Genomic DNA, 26,498 nt, shown 5'->3' with positions numbered 1-26,498 from the left:
TACATTGGGGTCCGTTGCTGCGATTGGGGTTCTTGGACGTGATACTTGTAATGGAGGGCCTGAGCTAGTGATCTGTAAAGGAAAACACCTTTCCCATCTGCATCTGTATGTGGTGGTGGATTATCACGACTGCGTCGTGTCCAGGTGGGAAAGGAGAAACTGTCCCTTGCTGTCATGGTTTTAAAAGTGTTTGGATGGGAATATGTGCTGAACCAAACTGCTTTTGCCCCAGGATGGAGAATTTGCGTTGTTAAATGAAGTTTTAACTTTTGCTTTACATTTAATCTGTGAATGTCTTTGCTGTTATGGTCACTTATGACACTTATTTTTATGTTTGTTTTTTCTTTCCTAGGTATTTTTATGGCCTCTGTCACAGTGGTGTCTCAGTGTCTCCCAGGCATTTATGGATTTATTCTGAGAACGTTCCTGTGAGGTAGGGAAACATTATCACCTTCATTTTACAGACTGGGAACTGAGGCATGGGGGGGATAAAGGTTGCAGGAGGAGTCAGTAGCATAGCCAGCAGTCAAATGCTGATTGCCAGCAACTTCTTTATTGTCCTAATCCCAAGCCCAGCTACCTGTCTTTGGGTTTTTCCTTGCTTTGTTTCTTTCCTTCTTTTTTTTTTTTTTTCCTTTCTTTTCCCTGGTCTGAGTTTTAGCAGAAGCAATCTGCAAGGGGCTGGGAGGACCTGTGGAAAATATGATTAGGGTTACTCCTGTCCTTTTTTTAACATTGTTACTTATGAGTTGAAATGCCTTTCTAAAAATATCAGCAGATCTGTTTATGTTAAATGATTAACATGTTTAGACTTTCAACAGATAAGCTGTCATGCTTTTTTGAGTCAGTAACTCCTTTATCCTACCTGTCTAGGCTTGTGGCTGTTGAATTCTTACCCTGCCTAAGCTAATGCCATCCCAATCACCTAAAGCAATGCCAAGAATTTCATCATCCATGCAAAGATCTGATTCATGTCAAGACAGGTGTAAAGTTTCTCAAGCACACTTATGTATAATTAGTTTAACTTTATTTTTCAAAGGTCTTTCCAAGCCAGCTAAAATTGTCAGCTTTGAGCTCCCAGATTCTCCCAGAAATTGGATTTCAGTGCCTGATTAGTAATGCTGAGCCCTTTCAGAAGTATCGCAAAGTTCCCGATACATGTGCGCGCACTGAATTGCAATTTACATCATAAAATACAGTATCATGAATAACAGCTTGAAAAATGTCTTTTTTTTCCCTTCAAGTAAGGAATTTTTAAGATAGGTCTCCCTTGAGCCCTTCTTTCCCTTCAAGTTGGTATTTAAAGTGTGACTTTTACTACTTAAGGAATTTTCTTAGAGCTATGGCAACATTATAAATTACAAAGACACCAGCAGGCTCTGACAATTAAGTATTTTTATTGTATATTAAAATAAGCAACATTATTAAAATGATAACATTGCAAAGAAATATTTAATGCCATGTTTCTAATTTTGCAATCTGTAAAATACACACGTTGGATTACATTTATGCTCTTTATTAATGTATATTACGTGTCTTTGTGTCCCCAAGAATGAAGCCCTAATGACTCACGAACTGTCTCAAAGTGTACTAAATAAGATTAAAGAGCTGGCCAGTGACCTTAACAGTCAATTAGGCTATGCATTACTCAGCCCAGTATTTGTGGAGTGTAGAAGGGAAGCGAAAACTCATTAGCTAAGATGCTGATGCTTGAAACAAACAAGATTTCTCTAAAACCAGGAACTGGTCTTGTTGCTTAAGTGGAGATCGAAGCACTTGCAGTAGGTACGTCTTTGCGTATGTGTGTTTGAAAGTACTGCTGGTGTGGTCCTGGGGAGTTGTCCTGGTTTCAGCTGGGATAGTTAATTGTCTTCCTAGTAGCTGGTACAGTGCTGTGTTTTGAGTTCAGTATGAGAAAAACGTTGATAACACACTGATGTTTTCAGTTGTTGCTAAGTAATGTTTAGACTAAGTCAAGGATTTTTCAGCTTCTGATGCCCAGCCAGCAAGAAAGCCGGAGGGGCACAAGAAGTTGGGAGGGGACACAGCCAGGGGAGCTGACCCAAAGTGGCCAAAGGGATATTCCATACCATGTGATGTCATGCCCAGTATATAAACTGGGGGAAATTGGCTGGGGAAGGGGGGGGCAGATCACTGCTTGGAACTGACTGGGGATCGGTCAGCAAGTGGTGAGCAATTGCATTGTGCATCATTCGTTTTGTATATTCTGATCCTATTATGATTATTATTATGATGATTATTATTATTATATTGTTGTTATGATCATTATTAGTTTCTTCTTTTCTATTCTGTTAAACCGTTCTTATCTCAACCGATGAGTTTTACTTCCCCCACCTCGATTCTCTCCCCCGTCCCACTGGGTGGGGGGGAGGTGAGCAGGCGGCTGCGTGCTGCATCGTTGCTGGCTGGGGTTAAACCATGACACCTATTTAATTAATTTAGCTATCTGAGGGTTATGCAATAAAAGCAGAATCACCATAACTGGCAACGTAACTTCTGTCATCCCACGGAGTCAGCACTTGCTTGCGCTCTGGTGCAGTGGGTTTGAATAGCTGCCACCCCGTGTGTGTGTTTTCTAAACCCGAGACAAGTGCTGAACTTGTTAAAAATACATGCTACATAAGTTAATGTGCATAAGGAGTTTTGATACTGAGATCTTCTTTGAGGATACATTTACCTCTAATTAACTTGGTTTCATTCTGTCTACTATCAGCATAGGCTTGGCTGAAACCAGCCAGTATTGGTTAGATTTTGGGTTCGAAGTAGAGCCCAATGGGATGGTGGATTAAAAACCGTGCAGTTGTGACTGTGCTGGGGTTCCCGGTGCTTGTTCCAGCTTCCAGGGCTGTGCCAGGCACAAGCACCAGCTGTGCCGTTTCTGGGGGCAGAGTGCCACACCAAGCGGATACGCATCCTGTTGTACTCTCAGGCAAAATTTGGGATTTCTGAAGAGGCCCGCAATAATGAGGTTTGCTGAGCTGTGATTGAACAATTGCGTGATACCAAACTCCTCTGACTAAAATAGAGTCTGAATTTTTCCACTAATAGAATATGGAACAGCAGCAGAGACTATCAGTATTTCACTGGTCTGGCTTTTCTCTCTGTTCATACCTTCTTTCTGTTCATCATTAACTCAGGGATGATTTCCAAGGATTCTGCTAATTATAATGCGTTTTTCAGGGGAGTTAGGCAGAAAGACAGGGATTACTGGTGGTTGCATTTGTAGTGAGAACAAGTACGAGCATATGTGGGTTGGAAATACTGGGTGGGTTTTTTTGGCCCAACAGTGTTGGAAATCAAGCTTTGTTATTATGTCCAGTAAAGCAGGTTTCACTGAAAGCTGATTATAGTATCTTGTAAGAGAAGGTTTTCACTGCTACCAATCTGGAAGAAAATATTTGCAGATCCATATTCAAGAGTAGACTGCTGTATTTTGTGTAACTGGAAGAATGTATGGATTTGTTGCGTTTTCATCACAGCTAGCAAAAAAACCCCAATTTTTTCCCCTTCTTTTTGACTAGTACTAGGGTTTTAGTCTTGCAAAAGGATTTTCTAGGTAGAAACATCAGGTAAAATGGATTCTGGATTTAAACACTGGGGAGGGAGGGAGGGAACCACCACCCAGCAGTTTTTGAGTGTTCATCATTTCCTGAAAATTGGACCTTTTAAAGTATTTCAGGTTGGGTACACTAGAAATTGAGGCATTCAAATCGCTAACCGCTTTTGAGAATGACAGCCAGAATCTCCATTAACGTTGCATCTTCTGCCTAGGGGATCACAGAGCAGAGACTGATGTGTCTTTGAGGATGGAAATGGAGCAGTTTAAGAAGTTACGGTGCTTCAGATGAGATGTGGTAACAGCACACAACTGTGTCTAGTTCATTTTGCTGAAAAACAAAATAGAAATCACAGAGGATGATCTAAGACTGTTTTGCTTTGCATAGAAGCAGACTAGCTATGCTCCTGTAATAAGTTGCCATGTTTCAGCTGTGAGGATGGTAATTTCCAGTTGATGAAAGGTAAATTATAGCTAGAACAGGTGGGTGCATTAAAATCGTAATGTGCTTCAAGATACCTGTCTGTGTTCACAGAGGAGTGGGACTTGCTGTGCTGGTTTGGACCAGCGGTCAGTCTAATTCGGTACCCTACCCCTGGCAATGATCAGTGCCAGATAACTGAGGCAATGTACAGGAAATCATGGATTTGATTATCAAATGTTTTATCTGCTGGGGAAGTGTTGGCTTTTTTTAATGTATCAAACCAAAACAGGCTGGTTTAGTCACTGAAAGACTCCCTTCTGAAGTGCAGTTAAATTTCTCTTTAAATCTTTCTTTGCAGACAAGGAGTTTATTGACATTTCTTAATGTTTTCCCTTCAGATATCTCAGCTGAGGGTTGGTCTAAGCCATATACAGTCTTTAATCTGGCTTGGCTGTTCGTTTTTTTATTGTTGGGGGGGGGGGGGGTTTCTTTGTTTTGTTTTTTTAAAAAACGTTCTTCTGCATCTCCAAAAAGCCAGTCATGGAGGATGAATAGCCGGGGTTTTTCTTTGCTAACATTATAGCTGAAAGATAAAATACTAAACGGGTTTCATGTAGTTATTGTATTTCTTGAGTGTGTCTTCACGTTAATTAAAATTAATTTAAACAAGGTGATAGAAGTAAAGTGCAGAGTAGGAAAAGGATAGATCAGAAAAAACAGATAAGAGAGGTGTATTCAAATAGTCAGAGCCTGATGAAATTTGCCCTAGGGTACATCAGCAACTAGCCAAGCAACCTTTGAACCATTTACAATTACTTTTTAGAAATTGTGAAGAGCAAGAGAGGTCCTTGAGGACTGAAAAGGGCAAATGCAGTACCTGCCTTTGGGAAAGGGAGATCCAGGGAATTAGAGACTAGTTAGTCTAACTGCAATGCTTAGAGAATTGGAACAAAATTTTTAATCAGTTTCTAGGAATCTGGAGGATAAGATGATGAGGACTGGCAGGAGCAGTACCTATGATGTTACCTTGACCTTCAGTAACTTTTGACATAACCTCTTGTGGCATTTCTGTGGAATAGGGAAATATATGTATTTAATTGTACGGTAAACAAATAACTGTTTAAAAACCATGTTTGAAGAGTAGTTAGCTATAACTTGCTGTGAAAATCAGGGGGGAAAAGGGGGGTGGCATGAGGAATCGTGTGAATACACCCCTGTTTGTCTTGGGCTGAGCTTTATTTGCTGTTCTCTTTACTGGTGTGGACAAGGGAATACTTACTAAATCTGCAAGTAAGCCCAAACTGAGAGGGGCTCAAGCAGTGTGAGGCATAGTTCAGAATTAAATGGCTACAGCAGATTGAAAAAATGTTTGGAAATCTGCAGTGTATAACTTAATGAACTGCAATGAGGAAATAGAAAATGGTGAGGACATGGCTAGGCTGCACAGGCATGGAAGAGTGCTTTGGGACATGCTGCTGGATCACCACCTATGCACAAGCTAACACTCTGTCCTGGTTTTGGCTGGGATAGAGTTAATTGTCTTCCTAGTAGCTGGTACAGTGTTACGTCTTGGATTCAGTATGAGAAGCATGTTGATAACACACTGATGTTTTCAGTTGTTGCTAAGTAATGTTTAGACTAAGTCAAGGATTTTTCAGCTTCTGATGCCCAGCCAGCAAGAAGTCTGGAGGGGCACGAGAAGTTTGGAGGGGACACAGCCAGGGCAGCTGACCTAAACTGGCCAAAGGGATATTCCATACCATGTGACGTCATGCCCAGTATATCAACTGGGGGAAATTGGCTGGGGAAGGGGGGGGCAGATAGCTGCTTGGGAACTAACTGGGCATCGGTCGGTGACTGGTGAGCAATTGCACAGTGTATCAATTGTTTTTCATATTCCAATCCTTTTATTATTATTTTCATTTTACTATTGTTGTTGTTATTATTTTCTTCTTTTCTGTCCTATTAAACTCAGATGTGGCTGGGGTCTGGAGGACAGATGAGAAGTGGAGGTTGTTGGAGCTGGGTCCGATCAGCCTGTGGGTGAGGAGACAGAGTGATCAGTTGCTGTCTCGACCAAGGGATGGACAAGAGGTCCTCCCAGTTTATGGCAAAGCTGTAACTTGGATCCCACCGGCGATCACAAGTATGAGAAAGGCTTGACAAGTCAAGAAAGGTGCCAAAACCTGGAGTGAATCAGGCAGAGGACTGTGTGGCTTGCCAGGGACTGGAGCAGGAGATGTGTGAGTGGGGGCCAAGGGAGCAATGCTTCCCATGCCTGGGGGTGGGAGGATCTGACCACGGTCACCCACCCCAAGCGGGTGGCTGGGGTGATGGCAGTGTCCGACTCTTCTGGGGGAGCACAGGGAAGGGAAAAGAGGCAGAGTTCACAGGATGCAGCAAGGGAAGTTCAAAAGTTCAGCTTGAGAGTGGAAGATCACTGGCACAAGGGTCCAAAGAGCTTGTGGCACTTCCATCTTTGGAGGTGCTCGAAAATCTACTGGACAGGACTCTGGACATCATGGTCTGACTTCAGAGTTAGCCCTGCTTTGAGCAGGGGTTTGGACTAGGGACTTGCAGAGGTTCCTTCCCACCTGCTTTATTCTGAGGTTCAATAAACTATCCTCCTTTTCTTTAGAGGATGAAATTTTTGACTGATCGGTGTCTCAGGTCAGTGGCAGTGCTCCTCTAGGTAATGTTAATCAACAGTTCAGAAGGGCCAGGTATTACGGAGATTGCTTCCCTTTGAGTAGTGTCTCTTAATAACATAAAAATGTTTGTTTTCTCAATCAGGCTTCAAGAGGAAACACTGTAATCAGATGTTCAAATTTCTTCAATGCTTCAGCATTTTCTTTTGTTAGAAGCACCAGTGCGTTTTCTAGGATACAGGTGTTTAAATTAATAGCCTTTAAGAAACCTTTGCATCAAGCACATGGATTGGATTGGGTGCTCGAAGGAGATTGTTGCCTTGTAATATAATAAACATGTACCTAATCAGAGAAGCTGATTATTTCCCATCACAATAAATGGAAAACACGTGATCAGTGACTTCAGTGTCTATTTCTTCTTAATGTTTTGCAAAAGTAATAGCTATGAGCTTGTAATAGTGATATGCAATCTCTAACATGCAGTGGTTAAATATTAATATACATTGGCTGTGTTTAAAGATCAAGAATGGCTCTTAGGTAATGAAATGTTAACTCTCTCTTAAGCTCCATCAAGTTTTGTAAGGTGACTTCTAGAAGGGGAGTGTGTTGCCATTCGGAGAGGTGGTCTGTTGCATGAACCTTAGCAACAATTCAATGCAATTGTTTTTCTGGCTTAGAATATTGAGAAATCGACACTAAGGTTTCTGTCGAGGTCTGATTTAATCACTTAAAAACATAGCCAGGCTGCTTGACAGGTGACCACATAAAGCGTTCCCAAAGACTAATGGTCTGTCTTGCTCATCTGTCCCCATTTCCTTAATCATGCTGATGGGGCTTTTTGTTTTGGTTTTGAACTGGTACCATTAAGCTGACAAGGCCACCTTGTTCAGAGGAGCGGTGATCGACGGGTTATTTCCCATGATAGCTGTGACAGTCTGTAAGGTCACGTAGTTATGGAGCTGCCCCATCCTCCCTGTTGGGACAGTCTCTCCTGGCACTTGCGCAGTGGCATGGAGACTTTAGCCATCTGTGTAATCTCGGTTAATTGTATTAGATATTTGTTCTCCTCATTTAATGTTTGTTAAAGTCTTGTAAATGAAGTTGCTACAGTGTGAAATTTTATGGTGTCCAAGTTTGAAATCATCCCACTTATCTTGTTGACTTTCCTCCAAGCTGTTTCTTGTGGTGGTTCTGCTTTGCCGGCCAGCATGCTGGAGTGGCGAGTGGGGGCTTTCTCCCAATTTTTACTTGATAGTTATTAACTCCAGATGGCAAATACCATTTTACACTGTTGTAAAAGGTATTTTGTTCAAATGAAGTTCTGTTTCACATGCAATGGGGTTGACTTTTTTGGAAGTTTCAATTTATCTGTTCATCTCAGGAGCACGAATTATTGGTGTTGCTGGAGTTGGAGACCCTAACTGATGAGGTACACAAAAAAAGAAGGGCTGATACAACGCACGCTACAGATGTTATGACAAGAACGTCATATTTTTTGCTGGATAGCAGAGTGACTGATTGGCTGTAGACATTCCTGACACTGCCTGACAGAAAGGGTTATTTTATCTGAAAACAGTGCAGTTACAGATGAGAGAGCTCCTGAAAAACATCACTCACTTTTACTAGTGACATCCATCACTTCCTAATTATGGGTGCTTTCAGGTGGAGAAACAAGTTCTTTCCATTGCTCCTCCGGAGCTTTTCTTGTCACTGCGGCAGCAGCGTAGGGTTAAAGTTGGTCCTTTATCCAGGGGCAGAGGGACCTGTGGATTAAATTAATGCACATTGGTGTCTGTGTGTGTTAGATGGGTATCATGCTGTTCCAGGAATAGCAATGGCCAGTGACTGTGGAGAATGAATAACTCTTTGTAGCTTAACCACCTACTTTGAAGCACAGAAGATCTGTTAAACTTTTTTGTTTGAAAGTCAGGAGTTTTCATTGTCCTTTGAAAAGCTGAATCAGATCAGAGTAAGTCATGAGTCCAGTGAAGAGAGAAACCCGTGATACCTGTTCAGAAACAGGAGAGAGTCTCTGAATCTCAGTTTTCCAACACGTGCTTATTTTTGGTGGCAGGAGCGTGGCTCCCCTAGACGGTCCAGGAGCTCTCACCCCTGTGGATGTCCCTGGAGCTGCCTTGGCCATGGCACCTTCTTCCCCAGCCCCTGCTGGCTGCTGACTCCAGGCATGGCAGAGGGCAGGGTCTTCCCGCACCTCCTGGCCCGGCAGAGCGGCTCCTGGCAGAGCTGCCTGCTTCCCACAGGGGCTGGGCTACGGCCACAGCCTGGACAGAAACTCAAGTGGGATTTTTCCAAAATGCTGAACTGGCGTAACTTTTTCCTTCTGAATTTGTCGGTCCTAGTACCATACTTCACACTTTTTTCAGAAAGCCATATACATTTTCAGTGCAGTCCCTAGCACCTCTAGAGATCCGATGCCGATTGATTCCAAATCCTCTGCTGCTTTTTGGCATCAGAGCAGACATTGGCAGCTGTGTCCATTATACAATGGCCTAATTGATCGGAAATCATCATATCCACGGGAGCCCTTTGCAGGGCTGGGTATCTTCCACTCTGGTTTGCTTCAGCCCACCTTCTGTGTGGGCTCAGATTTGAAGCTGGGCTCTTAAGAAATTTATTTTCCTTTGCGATGCTAAATAATTCCCTTCCCGTAGTCTTACAGCAAGAGCAGGGCAGGAGATTCACTTTCTCTGTGTGCTACTGTTTACATACGGATAAAAATAACAGTTGGTTCAAGTATTGTTTGTTTTTATGTATAGATGTGCTGTGTGCTCCACCCATGAGCGTGCCTCTCTGCCTGGATTTCTTTGTATTTACTTTGTGTGGCCCGTCGATCAGACCACAGGTATGGAGACACTGAGGATACCATGGCGATAGGGTCAGCGTAGGTGCCTTGTGTGCGTGGTGTGGTCAGGGAGGAATAAATGAGCTTTTTCAAAGTTGTTGTTTAATTCCAATGACTCTGCAGATGGTGAAGTATTTACAGTTGCTGAAATGCTCTGTGCTGCCTCGTGCTGCCTTTTCTCTTTGAAGAGTAGGTGCCTTGGAGCCCTTCCCTGGCTGCTGGTAATAGCAGTAATTAAACATACCTGGTAATGACAACAGACCTGATGCACCTTCTGCTGCTGAGGACACTGATGTCCTGAGGTCAGGAGTGTCCATTGCTGTTTCCTACAAACCCTCAATTTAAATGCAGGCTGAAGGTTAAAACTACAGTCCATAGATAAGGTGGGAATGGATGGCTCTGTTCCCCAAGTACATCCCTGGCTTCCTTCTGGGAAGTGGAAGTAGGACGGCCAATGTCCTGTTGAGCCGAGTTGGTATTTTATCGTTTCACTTTTGTCTTTTATGTTGTACCACTACAGCAGGGCCTCTTTGCAGGAAGACCCAAAGTTATCGTTTGTTACTTCAGATATAAAGAGGGAGGGCAAATGGGATGAAAGCAATTTAAAGCAAAAAGCGTAGGCTTGGTGATGCTGCGGTCCCCAGACTTGCCAAAGCTTCAGTGGCCAAAGACGCCAAGAGCTGGTTGTGAATAAGCATTGCCCATGGGTTGGAGCTTCAGAGTTCTGGAAACGCCTTTGGACATCTAACACATTGAGTAAAAACCCCAAATGTTAATGAAGTTCTAGAGAAAGAAGGGAATTGCACTGATGGTTAAGTTTATCTTTTCCTGAAAGTATGAGTCAAAGTTTAATTTATGGGGGGGGGGGGGAAAAAATCCCCTGCTCCAAAACCTGAAATAGCCCATGCCCCCTTTTTTGAGGTCTGAAAGACTGAAATGAATCATTATCCATCAGCTCCCCAAAGGCTAATTTGTGGGGAACGTGGTACCAGAGCAGAGGCTTTTGCAGGGGAAATGTGGGAGAGCCCATCTGTCAATATTGTTCTTGCTGCTTTTCCAGTGCTTTTACAAATTGATAGTCTGGGAGTTGTCTCTGCTGCAGGTAAAGCCAGTTTCAGGCCCTTGCGTGCTGATATTTTATTGAAGTGAGACATGAATGCTCCAGGGGAAAATGGCATTGTGAGATAAAGGGCTCTGATACATGCATATAGCTTAAATGTCATCTTACAAAAAAAGAGATAAAGCAGACGTTAATTGTAAAACTGTACTTCATGTACGTTTTTTTCCTTACTGAAGTTATTTCACCTAATTTGGTGTTTCTGAGCACATGACTGCTGTGTTTATCCATCCTAAAAATGTTTCTTTGAAACATTTTTGTGATTATGCAAATACATAGTTTTAATAGAGTCATAGAATGGTTTGGGTTGGAAGGAACCTTAAAGATCATCTGGTTCCAACCCCCCCTGCCATGGGCAGAAGAGAGAATAGATTTAGTAGTCTCTGATTAGAGAGAATATTTTCTTCCAAGATTAAGAGTCTGAAGTAGCAGTTGATTTTATCATTTGTTTTGAAGGAGAGAATTGCAGGTACACATTTTCTTCAAGCATTAGATAAGCGGTCTGACTGGAATAGCAGTTTTAATCTCTTTTAATGATGTTTTTCCAATATGAAAAGGGCCAAGAGATGCATAAGTCTAAAGGTCTACTGGTAATTGTCGAAGTGATGGGAGTTGTTTACAGAACATACAGTGACTGGATGGTTGCCTCTTGCTAAGAGCGTATACGTGACCTTTGTTCTTGGTTTAAAGTATAATTAAGGAATACGTGCCTCAGTGTATTTAAAAACAATAAAACCATCCCATTTGCAGACTGTGAAGTATTTAGGGATGGCAGATACAGATGAAGCATTTTGTGTTAACTCTTTTGTTATTTACCGATGTTGTGATGCCTTTCTCCAATGCAGCTGCAGTGAGGTCAAATCAAATCTTTTATTAAGCGTTACTCATAGGAGTGAGGTAATGGTGTGTTATCTTATCTATGTAGGTAAAACTCTCATCTTTTTCAGGTGATCCCAAAGAAAAAAACGACAAGTCTTGGCCTGGCCTGCCTTTTGCCTACAGTGCATGCCAAGACTTTTGCAGACTTGTTACAGAGGTATTAAATAGGCTGTGCTTTTTGTCTTGCTCTGTAAGTAAGGCCATGTGCTTTCAACATGTATCCAGCTGTAGAAACCTCGGAGAGGAAAAACTGTAGGCAATTCACTTCTGAAATCTATCAAGACTGACTCTTAATTCTTTGTATTGATCTTAATGCCTGATATTTCTGCGACTGTCAGGGTTAATGCTGGTCACTTTGTGACAGTCTTTCTTAATCTGTTGGTTTGAAATGTTATAGCAGAAGATTTTTGCTGCTCTGGCATTTCATGCTGTGTGTCTGCAGCCCGCTTCTTATGGGTGGGAAACGGAGGAAATGTGTGACACGTGGCAGTGGCAGGTTTAAAAGGAGCAGCTGGGAGCTGCTTGGAGATTTTGAAAGTGAAAATCTGTGTGCTAGATGCCTTTTTACAAAGCTGTGCCATTAGTCTAGGATGTGTAGGAGAGAAGCACTTTCAGTACAGCCAGGGCAGCCGTGAAAACTGCCAGCAGGGTGCCGGGGTCGGCAGGTCCCTGGTGCTCGCGGTGCTCTCCATCTCACCCCGCTGGTCTTGTCTCTCTGCATGCCCAGCTTGCTGCTGACCTCTGCCCAGAGGGATGTTTTGCCCTTGCAGTGCTATCTCCCTTCACCCCTCTTTACTCCCTAGCTGTAGCATCAGAGCCGTGTGGATGGGTCTGGCGGAGAAGGGTATTCACCAGTGCTCAGGCACTGGGGTGGTCCAAGTGTTCTGGTGCTTAGGTGGGGTGGGCACACAGGAAAAGTGCTGGTGAAACATCCCCATCCTCAGCCCTGGGCTTGCCAGCACTGTGCTGGCTCTGCAACACTTGAACCATGGTGACCCGCGGTCTAGTTGGGACAGGATTTCTTTGTCACAATTGAATTAACGTAAATATTTCTAATAATGTGTGTATGTGCATAAATACATATTTGTTTAGCAGCTTCAGTGTTTGAACCACAAACTGTGAAGGGAGTAATGTAACACCTTTTAAACAGAGGAGACAAGCAAGGGAAATTTCTTAATTTAACCTCCTTCAGCTGGATTGTGAAACCTGATAAACAGCTGCCTTAGAGTATGGGAGGAAAAGGGCAAAGAAGGAGAAAAGACCTGAAAACAAATACCCCCTCTCACTCCTCTTATAGCAGAATATCAGCTGGAAAGAAACCTAAGCTCTTTGTAAGAGGTTAAGCAATGAAATTATGAGGAGCGGGTCTTTTTTCCACCATCCATACAGCCACGGTTAGCTGACGACATGAGAAAAGGTCTCTGGTATGTAAATGTCTGGTTTTTCCTTGTGAGGAAGGAACTCAAGATCTGCTGTCAGTACGGTGCACTAACTGTGGTGCGAACCTCCCTTTCTAAGGGTTGGTAATAAATAGAAAATTGACAATTTCAAGAGAACTGATTAAAGAGGAAATTTTTTTTGTTTGGTTGGGTTGGTTTTTGTTTGGTTGGTTTTTAACTTTTTTTTTACCCCCTTGGGGACATGAAAATCTAGCCAGGGATCTTCCTCATCTCTCTTGTTACTGCCTAAGATTAATGCCCAGACCCTTTTAAAGGCCATTAGTAGGAGGAACAGAAGTTAAAAGAAACAAAGTCTCATTTTCAGTCGTTTTCCCAGTTATTCATTTTGGATTCTGCGCATGAACAACTTGTAGTTTGTCGTGGGGCTGAGTCGCAGGATCAAGGCTACAATGCAGGCATTGTGATCACCTTTCTCTCCCCACCACCCTGCGCAGTCGAGTTGAAATCCTGCTTTTTGGCATCCAAGCTGTTGCTTTGGTGACCAGTTATGACTCCAGAAGTATACATTGTGGTCTCACTGAATAGCTGAAAGAGTGTAAGGGAAAAGATAAATGTGTTCAAACACAGCTCTGTTTTGCAAGCCTTCAAGGTGATTCAGAATAGAGTTGTTGGTGTATTTGATTTAATGTGGTATATCAGTGTAGTGTTAGGAATTCAAATGCCAGTGTTACAAATCCAGAAAACATAATTAAAGGTGATTTAGCGCTCAGAATACTATGCCCTTTACATATACATTATAATTACCTCTAATTTTTGGTAGTACGGAGTTCTCAGTTTCACTAAGCAGCACTGTTTCTCTGCAATTATTTAATTTTAGAAATAGCTATGTGTTAATCACTCAAACCTTTGTTTTCTAGAAACCTAAGATGTAATCTGTAATTCTGGGTTTAGAGGACACATCTTGTGTTCCTTGGTCTTATTGATGGTCCTGAAAGTCTTCATGTGAACCCAGCAAGATTCTATAAAGTATTTTTAGAATGAAGAGGGAGCTTTATGCTGGGGACATGGCAGGGGTGAAAGAATGAGAAAAATGGTAAATTCTGTGAACACTTGGATATAGAAGCTCCTTCACAGGTAAAGGAAGAACATTGGCCAAATTAGTGTGCAAATAGAAGAAAAATGTGTAGTTTCAGGGAAAAGAATCACATGTGATGGTTGGGCAGAATTTTCTCTTTCTTTGAATGCTTTCAGCAGTGGTGTTTAGGATTTTTTCTTTGCTTCCCATGGCACTTAATCTCCTCTGCCTTGCTTTGTGTGGTTGGTGAGGTCCTTGGGTCGGTGGTGTCTTTGTGTTCAGACACCCCTGTCCATGCCACTTGTGCTCACAAGTGACAACTGTAATGATTTAACGACTGTCTCTCCCATAATGTGCTGATACCACAAGTTACTAATGCTCCTCGTGGGCTAATGAGTGTGTCCGTTCTCCATGCTGGGTAGATTGCTTTGTTTGTCCTCCCCAAAGATTAGTGTTTATACTCCCTTGATAAAAGAAAAAGCACTCCAAGCATGTGTTCAAAGTGAAAACTCTCACAGATCTGGCAGGCAGTACAATATCACTAATAGCAGCAGATACTTAAGTAGCCTATTTTCATAATCCCACAGGTAGTTGTTAAGAGCATTTTCTCCTACTGGGAGAATATCTATCCCTCTGTTGAACTTCTTGTCAGCTGTCACTATATTTATGACCTTAATGGCATTTCCAGCAATCATACCAAGATATAGTACACCCCGTGTATATCCATATTTCAGTATTTTAAACCTAGTAGCACCTCATGTTGGTGTAGATGAGATATTTGGGTCGCACCTGTACTGCTAACACAGACCTTTTCCATGTCCTCATAAATGTTCCTTCCTTGGTGGTTGATCTGTACTAAATTTAGACTAGCTTTGTAGTTGCATTTTGCTCCTTTAAATGAGACTATTCTCTTGGGCTAGATGGCATCTGCTACTGAAGTAGTACCTAGGGCAGAATTAGTAAATCAGCCATTTCAATGCATTTTCCCAAAATCTGTTGTGTGGAAGAGAAGAAATTGACAAACTGGTAACTTCTCACTGGGGTTTATGGAAATTACTAAGTCAATTATACAGTGCAGGAAAGCTGTACAGTGCAGCTTGTTTTCTTTTCCTTGTATAGTTTTTAAATACATTGCAACAGTTTTGAACTGGGAATAACATTTAAGAGGAAACACTTTGGTGCCACTGTGAGCACAAATCACACGGTGCTGAAGAACCAGATTGTATAAAGAGGATTTTAGAAGCTGATAATAAAGACCATACTCATTGGTGATACAGGAATAACAAGTATGTTGCAAGTCGGATTACAATCTCATTATTTCAAGACAAAAGTTACCTGTTATTTTGATCAATAAGCCAATCTAGTGAAATGTCGAAGTTTTTGGCCAGGAAGGACTAAGCCCTCAGAATTAAACATTTGTTCCTGAAATCTGAGCCTCTGATCCTTCTGTTGAATCACTTGGTAAAGGAAGAGAGAAAGAAAATATTCTTCATGTTACTTATTTTACCAAATATCCTTTTTCCACAGTTGCATCGTTATTTTTTGCATATTGACCAGTAATTTGTAGGCTCTCGGAGGTGGGATGGGGGCCCTAATTATGGTGAATTTGTAACATTCTATTAAAGCTATATAAAAATGAGTGTTTTGGTAGGGTACAGCCCTATTGCCTTGAACACCTGTTGTCCAGGAAGCATCATCTAAGGACTGGATGCGAAGCATGTATGTGCCACCTCATATTGTTCTTGTCAGAGTTTGCTGATGAACACTTTGCTCTGAACCTTTTCCCAGAATAAATGGGAAAATGTTTAAAGAAGTTTCAAGAATATAATCCACTCTCCATGGGCTGTTCTCCATTGTTTTTCCCAATTGTCAGGGAAGGACCTGACAGGGAATTATCTTGCCTCCGCACTGCCATCAGCTGTGATTCCCAGGTCAAATGACAGGGCAGAGACACAGTTTTTGATCTGGCTGAGAAAGGAGACAGATCCTCAAAGGCATCTTTTCAAAGAGGGGCTATCCTCATTGATAGGTCTTTATCAGATGTAGCTGTGCTGCTTGAAGGAACTTAGTCCAGGTGAGTTGTAAATCTTGAAATCTTCAGTCTCCTTATTTAGTCAATCTCTCATAAAAGGTGAGGAATTGTGTGGCAGTGACTCTGATCTGAAAGAGGAGTAGAAAGTCCTGAGTGTTATGCTGAAACACAACACTTACCGGAAGATTCTCCTTCTGAAGAGCTGGCAAAGGCTTTATCCTCCTGGAAATTTTGATGATGAGGGAGGAGTGCTGTTCTGGCAGTGTAAGAGTGCTGGTGCTTTCCTTAGAGTTTGTTTTCTGCAGAGAACATAGGTTTTAAGAATTTTTTTCTGATGGTATTGAAATATAACTGTAGACCCAGGGTGAGAGATTATTTTGCAAAAGAAAATCAATCAAAATACTGCCTTGAAATCTTTTTTTAGAGGTTAGTAAGTACTTTACAGTATGCAGTAATTGGGCTGTTGTGTGTAGTTAGAACATTTCTAACAGAGTCGGTCTGGGCTTCGCCAGTCTCTGCCCATCTCCTCCTTCTTGCTCCAAACCTGCTTTGTCACTAGCAGCGGGGCAATAAATCAGGAGTCTGCTTCAGGTTCAAGAGAATTGTGTTCTTTTTCCACCTCTTGTTTAATTCTGACTCAGATTGGTTCCCGGATCCAGTCCAGTGCACAAAACTGTACTGACGCAGCTGGGGAGGTGACTGGACTTGGGCACCGTGGCTGCTTAAGCCATCACTGTTGCTGAAGGATGTGCTTAGCAAACTACAGCCTCGGTTACAAGAGACAAATATATTAAGTTATGCTAGAGACTTAGTGAAAACTCAGACTATGTACCCTGGGTAGCAGTGATCCCCATGGATGTGCAAGAGTCCTCTACTTCTTTTAAAAGAACCTGCTATGGTTTTGAAAGCATTGAAGTAAAATTTAAAAGTTTTCTACTATCTTGAAGTACATGATTATACTCTCAAAGGTGTGAATACTAGTACTGGCCTATTTTACTTAAAAGTTTTGGGACTATGAAGCCAGGTGTTCTTAAAAAAAAATAATAATTCTGCTTTGTAGATATTGGGCAGTTGGCTTTCAGTTGTGTTCTCAGTGACTTGCCAGTGATGTTATCACTTAAAGCTTTATGGATGAACTCTAGATTTTTCTTCAAAACATTTAAAGCTTAAATGGAGATAACCCCTAAACAGATGGATATACTGGCTCTGCAGTGACAACTTGATTGATAAAATTTTAAACTTGAAGAGGTCTTACAGTTACTTTCTCCAGAAAATGCATTCACGAGTGGCTGGGTTTAGATCTTGTTGTCAGTGTTATCTGAGGAGACAACTGGTCATTCCAGGAACAGTGCTTTAGTGTTTTGAGATGGACTGTGAAGAGTCTGTTGTCCATTAAATCTCTTGGAGGACATCAACTTAATTTCTTCTAGAGGACTGGAAGATAATGGGAGGTAGTTAGATTTTTAAATCTTTTAGTTTGAGGAATAGTTTTCATTTCAGTAATGAAATTGGAGTGATGAATAATGCTGAAATCATGTTTGTCCATATTAAATGGAAGCTGGCTGATTGTCCCCTACTCTTGAGGAGGAAGTAAGGAGCATGCTTTTTTAACTACAAAAGCAGATCTATGCTGACTCTCAAATGACTAGACTCATACACATGAAAAGCACCTGGATATAGAAATAGCAATCATTTTATTTTGAAGATTTCCTAGCAGAAGTAAACTTAGTCTCATAGCTACATTTTTATTAAAAATTTCAAGAAAGGAAAAGCACTTTATCCTCACCAACTCCCTGCTCCCTCAGCACAGTCATGCTGTGCTTGATGCTCCTGATGGTGAGATTTATCATTAAAAGGTGATTTTTAAGTTGTTTATAGGAGAGGTATCCTGTTGTACTCTGTAATATTACTTTGCTTTTTACTTACCATTTCCCATCCAAAGATCTGAACTTGCATTGCAAAGTTCCAGTCCTGACTGTTGTTTACAGATAGTGGAGCTCAGGAATGCAGAAGTGGAGCAGCGTGTTCAGTATTAAGGCATGTCTTAAAAGAACAACAAGAACAACAACAATTTAAAATCTCGTCTTGTTTGGTGTTGGAGGGTTGAGACAGTGCCTGGCACAAAGGCATGAAGTCTTACTTGGGAGAAGCCTGTGGAGCAAGGGTATTGCCACCATTACCTATCTTCTTCACAGTTTTGCTCCTTCCCCCTGAAAAAGAGGTTGGGCAATAGTATTTGTAAGTCATTAATAAAATTATCATTGGTTTTCCTGTTTGTTAGATGCAGGGGAAGACTGTGAGATATTTTAGGCCTACATTATTATACGCCTATGTAATATCAACACAATTGCATCAGCCGAGAGCTAGGAGGGGCATCAGTTTCAAGTTCTGTATGCAGTGCAGGGACGCTGGCGTACTTTGCAGAGTACAAGGGGGCTGTAGCCGTCGCTCCCTGCCTTCAGACCGGGGGCTCTACCACGCTCTCAGTGCTAGCACAGCGTGTGGAGGTGGGCTCTGTGGCCCTTTGCATTCGGGGACAGTGAGATCCAGTTTCTCTGATTTAGTTAGACACTGAACTCTAATGTCCAGGCAGCGCTGATGTTGTTGAAACAGCAGATTTTGTAGTAAGATAAAGGTACACAATTTTTTTTGTTACACAAAAGAGGCTGTAGCAATTCCATGTGAGATGTGTAGGAAGATGGGGGAGAGTCAACATTTGCCAAAGTGAGAGGGATAAAATCTGGTGGAATAACAGAAACTTTCTCTCAGGTTACAAGAAAGGCAATAACTAAGAAATGAAACCCCCAAAACCTGAAGAAATTGGCAGGGGAAGAGAGGAGAAGGGACACCACAGCATCTTTTTACATTTAAAGTCAGTTCACCCAGATCAAGAAGTGTGCTCCTAGAGGCCATACGAGTGTCTCTGACTAATATGTGTCTAATTTTTCTGATTATTAGATTGCTCTTTTGTGTGTGTGTATGTGTGCATATGACGGGAATTTTCCAAAAGCACTTGGTCACTGGGGCATGCAGGCTGTGCAGCAGCTTGGCAATACATGCTTTGGTAAATCAGCGGGCGAGCACTGTACTGGCATTCGAAAGTTTTTCTTCTCTCTAAGCCCTGGATAAAAAAAAAATAACTTGGCTGTGGGGCCCAGGCAGTGTAAAGTTGTCTACAAAGCATTACGTAAACCATCTTTGCTTATAGCTTAGTTGGTTCATTTTTTCAGTGCGTGTCAGAATATGTTTATTCTTGTAAGGCTACGTGACATCATACACTTAGCAGGGAGGTGTAAGACAGCAAAATAATGTATGAGGCTGGTTCCAGCTGTCTGAGGGGTAAGGATTTTGCTGAGTGAAAGTGGAACAAAACCAGCTTTAAGGGTGGTTGGCTTTTTGTGTTTCACTGAAGGAGCTGTTAAAAGTCTAAATTATAGTTTTCCTGATGGCTATTTGAGCAAGGGTGTAGCTGAGAAGCGTGTGTGTGTGTCTCGGCAGAGTATTCTTAAGAAAGCGGCTGCAGAAGCTCTGAGGGCTATTTAATTCTTCTCCTCTTCCATTAGCCGGTGAGGCAAAACGAGTGGGAGGTCTGTGAAGCCAGATCAGTGATGATAAGGGAAAGCACAGTTCCCAATGCAAGGATTTAAAAATACTCTAAAATATTGCAGCAAAAAGCAGAGCAAGAGGGTGTGACTAGGTGCTGGAGCCAGTAGTACTCAAGCTGGAAGCAAGGCACACCTCTCTCGGGGTCTGGAGAGTGGGCAGAGAGGGAGGAGAAGTAGTGCATCCCCTCTGTGTCCTGATGTCTGTCCTGGGCATCGGTCTGGATTCCTCCCGTACTGAATCCAGATTTGCTTTAGTCAAACGGGAGTTGGGCTCATGGTAGCCGTAACTGCATGAAATGTCATGTCGCTGGGGTTGTAAGAGAGGCTGGGCTAATAGTCCAGACTTGGCTTTTGACCAGGGATACAGTAAATCTGAATTGGAGGGCTTAGCAACAAGCACAGTCGCATTTGGCTGTGTGGATCACGGCATCACTGCCCCGGGCTTCCCCATTATAAAACAGGCAACGCGACAACCCGAGGTTTTCATCTGTGTGTATCTGAGATAGAGTGATTAGGATACGGATGTTTCTGGCATTGGTGAGTTGTTAGAAGAATAGTCTGATTTTTTTCTGAAGAGGCAGTCACGCAGTGCAGCGAAGATCTGGCTGGTGCGTGGTTCGGCGTGCAGTTTGTTTCCCTCTCCCGAGGTATCTTTGTTTCTACTTAGTATTCTGCGAGCCGTGCTGAGACCTGGGTCTTGTTTAATCAGTTTGGTTCTGATTGCTTCCTTGTATCCATGGGTCGCATCTTGAATTCAGTGTTTTGCATTACAAATCTGCTCTCCAGAGATGGGCAGGATATATAGCTCCATCTGCCACATCCAGTTTTAGCCCTTTTTCACAGAGCCCTGTTAACAGGTGACATGCACAGCCCAACGCGATTCCAGCTAGTTGTTGGTGTGTAATTAAGAAGATGAGTGCTGACCGGATCCTCTTCTGCAAAATGGAGGAACCGCTGCAGGCTGCAGAGAGATGGGGCGTATTGGCCGGACCTCCTGGTGCAGCTCCCAGGCTCGCTCCGTCCCAGAGCCTGCCTTGGCTTTGAAGGGTGAGATGAGTCACGGGAGCTGGATTATTCTCCTCGCGTGCCAGCTTCTAAATGCCAGAGGAGATGTGGCGAAGTAGATCTCTCACAGGAGTATCATTTTTTCTCTTTTGTTTTGTGACATTTGGATGACAGCGTTTTTGAAATGGTCATTCCTGCTATTACTACTGTGAGAAAGAGGTTAGTCTAAAATCAGTATGTGAAAGTGCTAATAAATACAGTGTTTATGCACCATCAGCGGATAGATGACCGTTTTGATTTCTTATCTCATTGTTCTTCTGCTAGAGCCGAACCTCTGTTGTTACAGGGTTATAAGAGATAACCTGTGTATTTTTAGGCTTTTCTTAAGGTGGAAAAACTAGAATTCAAATGGTTTGCAGCTTTTCTCCAAAGTGGTGATATAAATTGTTGTACTAAAACTAAAGGTTTAGTGGAATTTTAAGAAACAGAAGAATAAAATTAGTCCAGAAAACGTTTGCAGGATAATTTATTGTCTGTTTTTATAGAAGCCTGGTAACTGGAGTAAGCTTCTGATACTTTCAAGATAGCAGTGTTTACTCTTCGGAGTTTCATAGTTGGTTTGGTTGTTTGTTTTGTTTTAAATCTGTTCTCACAAAATAGTGTTGGGGAGGCAGAGTGCTATCACTGCTTTTATAGTTGGGGAGTGCAAGGTGCAGGAACGGAGGCACTTGGCGAGGCCACAGGAGTCCTTGTGCTCGGAGGCGGAGTTGGAGCTCCGGACCTGCCCTGCCTCTGCTCCGCTGCCTCTGATGTAAAAGCAGAGCACAATGGTGGCGTTGGAGCTGTTAGAAAGAAAATTACAACGCATTGACTATAAAACACATGTATGGTATCATTTTTATAGGGATATATGTATACAGATGTAAAATATGCACAAATAATGTGTGAATATGTGCGCGCATCATGTTTAAAAATCCTTTGGGAAGAAACTCTTAGCAGGTCTATATTGGAGTCAAAAGAAGTGAGATCTGCTTGCTAAGTAAAATCTAGAGAGGCACAGCAGCTGAGATTGTGGCTGCAAATCACAGTGAGAAGGATGTCTAACAAGATCTCTTGCACTGGCCAGTCCCTACTTTTAGGGAACTTTTTCTGGTTTTTTCAGCCCTGTGATGCTGTCTCATAGCAGGCACAAAATCTGGTCATCTGGTCTGGGAAAGCCCCAGGGAAGGAGATTGTGTTTTGAATGCAGTGAGTAGGATTGTATCATCCACCTTTCAGTATGCTTTTTCTTTTGTGTACTTGATGACTTGGACAGTTGAAACTAAAAGCTTCCCTTGAAACAATATATTGAGAGATTAAAGTTTTGACCAAGGGGTCTGGCAGGTAGTTCTGAAACACAAGTGTAGTTTGAAGCTGTTCTGAAACAGCTGTAATGACAGTAATGTATATTGCTGTCAGAGAAAAACACAATTTCTTCCTCTGTGAGGAGAGGGAAATAGCTGGTTAACAGCTAGAAACCTACCTCTCGAGATTTACCTTTTTAGATGAAGTGCTAAGGAAGAATGCATGGCTTCCTTATCAGGTATATATTGTAAGCTGTATTTATGTTAGTTGCTGTGCTGCCAGGGTTAATGAGGTGATTGGAGGCCAAGTAAATGTAACATATTCATAGGTAGTGGTATTAAAAATGAATCCTGAAAAGGCTCGCTGGCTGGCAGCCAGTTAGTTTGGGGTCCCCCGTTTCTCACGGTTCAGCTGGGAGATAAGCTGTGAAGAGGAGCATCTGTGAAAGATGGGAGGCGAGGCAAGAATGTTTAAAGTTGTAGCCTAGTATTTACTTTCCAAACAACACCAGGAGTGCTGGTGCCTGTTTGGTAGTTTATTAGGGAGTGTACTGCCTGTAAAGTTATTGCAGCAGAGGCAGCTGTGGTCTATAAGGGTTGCACTTACTGCTCACCTCCCCTGGCTCATGGAAGCTGGTCTCTGACTTGACCCTGTATTTCAGCTGATCAAGAGTTGTGCATAACACTTTTCAGCAGAAATAGAAATTTATCGCACAATTGGGTATGGATTCTTAAGTAGAAACCTGATGCAAAACATAGGCGGGGAGAATTTTGTTAGTATTCATATTCATAAAAGGTCATTTTAGAAACTGTAAAGGATGAGAAGCACGCTGTAGCGAGTTTATGGTGCTTCATGAAAAAGGCGCCTGCCTTTCCATTTCTAGAAAGCATGATATTAAAGTGTTCGGCTTTTAAATTATTACTAAGGCTATATTGCCACCCCCCTTGTTTCTGAGGTGATGCTTTGTGTTTTTAATGTATGTTTTTATTTTGTTTCATTCTAGTTTCACAGCTATGGCCTTAAGTAATCATTCTGAATAAAGCAAATCTGTTTTGGTTACATCAACAGGGCATTTAATGTCCACACAACTGCTAATCATTCTTCAATTTGTGCAATTAGAATAAAGCTCGGGTCACAAGTGGTAGAAATGTGAGAGAGTCGGAAGCTGCTGTGCTGTTGTCTGCTCTCGGCTTATGTGCTGCAGAGGTGATTTTACTCTGCTCCTGAGCTGGGGTGTATTTACTTCAGCTTAATTAAGCACCAGCCCTCTCAGCGCTTTGCCTCCTAGTGCAGTCAGTGGTCTTGGTCCATTGGTTGGTCTGGAAGAAGATAACAGCCATGGCATAAAGGATGGGGTGTTGTTTTCTTGCCGGTACGTACTCATCACTGGTAAGTGCTTCCATTGATTACAGCAGTGCGAACACAGCTGAAAACAACACGGTTGGTGGTTTCTAGGAATGTTTGTGCTACCATTTACCAAGCCCTTGCCTTGTTGCTTGAGGATTTTATTTTGAAACAAAAGTGGCAATGTCAGGCAAACATGTGCAAATGCTTGTTGGGATTGCTGTTTGGAGGGGCTACCCGCTGGCTCCCCAAGGTGATTTCGTGGCTGTATGGACCGAGCATCCCTAGCAGGCACGCTCTGGTTGCTGTTGGGGTGTACTGGGACCAGTCTGCAGAAGCAGAGTAGGTACTGGCACAACTGGGTTGTTTGTGGTGGGTGGGTGGGTGAATGCGGGTGTAGGCTGTGCTGCAGTAGTTGTATGCGTGTCATGTTATGTTATCCCTACTTCTAAATGGCAGGTGAAAAGCTTCAGCTAATGCTCCTTTAATAATTAATTGATGTGAACAGGCACATCTTTGAGCCATTTTCATTTTATATGGTATGATAGACTTTTGATTAATTACCTTAGCTTGTAGAGTTGTAATAGATTACTGTCTTACTTAAGGGAAGGAAAGGCTCTACTTTTCTTGTCATTGACCAAATACTAATGGATCAGTTAGGGGATGCAGCCAGCTGTAGTGCATGCATCCTCACGGACACACAGCTCCTCTACCATGCGGTGTGCAAAATGTGAGCCTGTCTTGAATGCGTCTGTTTCTCTTTTTCTGTGTTTGAACTGGACACACCACTGTAGGCACTGCTGGAAAAGAAATAAATTCTTCTTGCAAAGGTACAATAAACTAACTTGGTAGAGTTAGGCCCCTTCTTTCTTAACCATCTGGGCTACTTCATGTTGCGCTGAATGGAGATTAAAAATTACATCCTCTCAACTGTCTTGAAACACATGTGGACATTGGGAAATGTCTGAGGAAAGATGGCAAAGGGAGGGGAAATGCAGATGTAGGCAGAGATGTATGGGAGCTCTGGGGCTAGACCTACTGCCAGTCAAATTGCCCATGCCAGCTTTCTGATGTGCTTGTTGCCTGGACTAGGGCAGGGCATGCTCTCAACAAGGTCTTAAATGCTGCAGCAAGACCCCTTGGTGTTAAAGCTGTTTAATCTAAATAACAAGTGTGTATTTTTATTAAATTTAGTATGAAAATGAATGATACAGTGGCCCCTAGGGCACTCTTCTGGTACAATTTTATATATAAAAATGGCTTTTCTCTCCCCTGTTTGGTTTTGGGTTTGGGGTTTTTTTTGGTGAATAGGCAGAGTATAGACAGCCCTTTTCAAAATAATGTTGAGCTGGGAGTGTTTGCAGTTTGATCTTGTGACTCCATCCATCTCCTCTAGATACTATTAGTTTGAGATAATTTGGCACTGCTTGGCATCCTTTCATCTACAGGCCACGTACGGTCATCCCCGAGATGCACCCGTTCCTCTGAAAACATGGCAGTGTCAGAAGAAAGCTTAAAAGTGTGTTTTAAATGGGTTCTTCGATTGTTTTGTAAACAGTGTCCCCCAAGGGTAGGGTGAGAGAGCCTGGCCTGTACAGGGCTGTTAAAGGCTTCTGGGTTAGGAGTGGTACAGGTGCTATCAGCAGGGCTTGTGTCAAGGACCTGAGAAGATCTTCAGGTAGCACCATGGTGGAGCTGATCTGGTTCTGGCCGCTGTCGTTTCTCACCATTCATCAGCTGCATGAGTTGAGATGAAAGGGTTTGTTATCTGATGCTTTCTCCAGAAGTTAATAAACTTAAAGGACATGTTTGATTCTTCTCTGCCCCCCAGTATCAATTGGTGACTGTGGAATGGTTCAGAAGACTTTGTGTAGTTCAGGATTCATAGCCGCTTGAATAAACTTGGGGCTTAATAAACAAAAGACGGATGAGATGGTTCACTGTTTTTCCCTGCATATTTGCCTAAGGCTTTCAGCTGTCCAGAAAAATGACAAACTGCATCAAACAGAACCAGTTATTGGTGGCAGGGTTTTGTTTTTTTTAATATTTCATTTCAAGAAAGTTGCTACTAAGGTTTTTCTCTTAGCTTCTCATACACTCTATTGGCAAAAAAAAAAAGGCCAAAAAAATCGTGTTTGAAAAAGAGCTTAAAAAGTCTGTGATGATAATAATGAATTTACAAAATCCCTTGAGATAGAAATCTTTCTATATTAATACTAATTGGAAATGTTTTAAAGGTAACATTTAATAATATTTTAGCACTGTCTCCTGTAGTAGGATTTTGACCTTTTTATTGCCCCTGTGAGCCCGGGATGTTAATCGGGGAAATTGCACATGAGACATGAGGAATGTCTGAGATAATTTACCAAATTCTGCAGGTCCTTTCTTGTGGACAAAAATATCTAAAACTTTGACTTCTTTAACTTGTAGAGGAGCTCAAATTACAATAGTTGTACATGGTGTACGCCTTAACTCTCAGCTTGCTAACAGTTCAGAGATTGCTGGCTGCTCTTGAAAGCTTAGGAGGATATGGGTATGTGCGTTTACAAACTCTGAGGGGTTAAGAAGGCTTGTAGTTAATCCAAAATACAAAAATGCTGCAGCAGCAGAATTGCTTCAAGCTCTTTTAAAAGTCCTTTCAAGTTAAGATGACATTGCTTTTGGTTTAATATAATGAATTCAGTAAAGCAAGAAGGCAGTAGCCGTTCTGCTTGTTCCCACTCTCTGGTGAGGAGAGGGGGGCTTATAGGATTCTCGTTCGGCTAAATAAAGTTTGACTTGCATGTAGTGTGATAAATTCAAGTAGAATGCTTTCAAAGATAAAGAGCCGGGCGTCTGCAGCTTTTGTGCCTCCAGTAACTTGCAAGAAACTCTCTTGGACAGTTGATGGAAAAGGGTTTGGGGATGGTGGGCTTTCCCAGGGCAGCTGGTTTGTTTGAAAAGAAATAATAAGCTTTGCCTGGTTCATACAACTGGCTGTCAGTAGTTATTCGATCTTGGTCTTAATGACGGTTGCTGCCTATGAGTCTGCTGTGCCAATACTTCGGTTGGCCTTCCTGGTGCATCCTCACTTCAGGCAGTGGTTCGATAAGCTTTTCCTTTCCTACCCGCACAGTGAAGAAAGAAAACCCTGCTGGCTTCTCTCGCAGTGCTGATGCTGTTCGGCAGCAAAGGCTCCCGAGGAG

General features: G+C 42.3%; 1 protein-coding gene across 1 annotated transcript in view; it reads left to right on the top strand.

Annotated features, from left to right (window-relative positions):
- Window positions 1-347: 347 nt before the first annotated feature.
- The window catches only part of PTPRF (protein tyrosine phosphatase, receptor type, F), a 295,930-nt gene continuing 269,779 nt past the window's right edge, over window positions 348-26,498 (top strand). The window contains exon 1 of the mRNA XM_010582510.1: window positions 348-433. The gene's annotated coding sequence lies outside the window, so the exon portion shown is untranslated. The remainder of the gene's footprint in view (window positions 434-26,498) is intronic.

This window comes from Haliaeetus leucocephalus, unplaced genomic scaffold (genome assembly GCF_000737465.1).
Source record: "Haliaeetus leucocephalus isolate CR32 unplaced genomic scaffold, Haliaeetus_leucocephalus-4.0 Scaffold848, whole genome shotgun sequence".
Lineage (NCBI taxonomy): Eukaryota > Metazoa > Chordata > Aves > Accipitriformes > Accipitridae > Haliaeetus > Haliaeetus leucocephalus.
The sequence above is the reverse complement of the archived record's forward strand: the minus strand, read 5'-3'. Positions and strand labels throughout refer to the sequence as shown.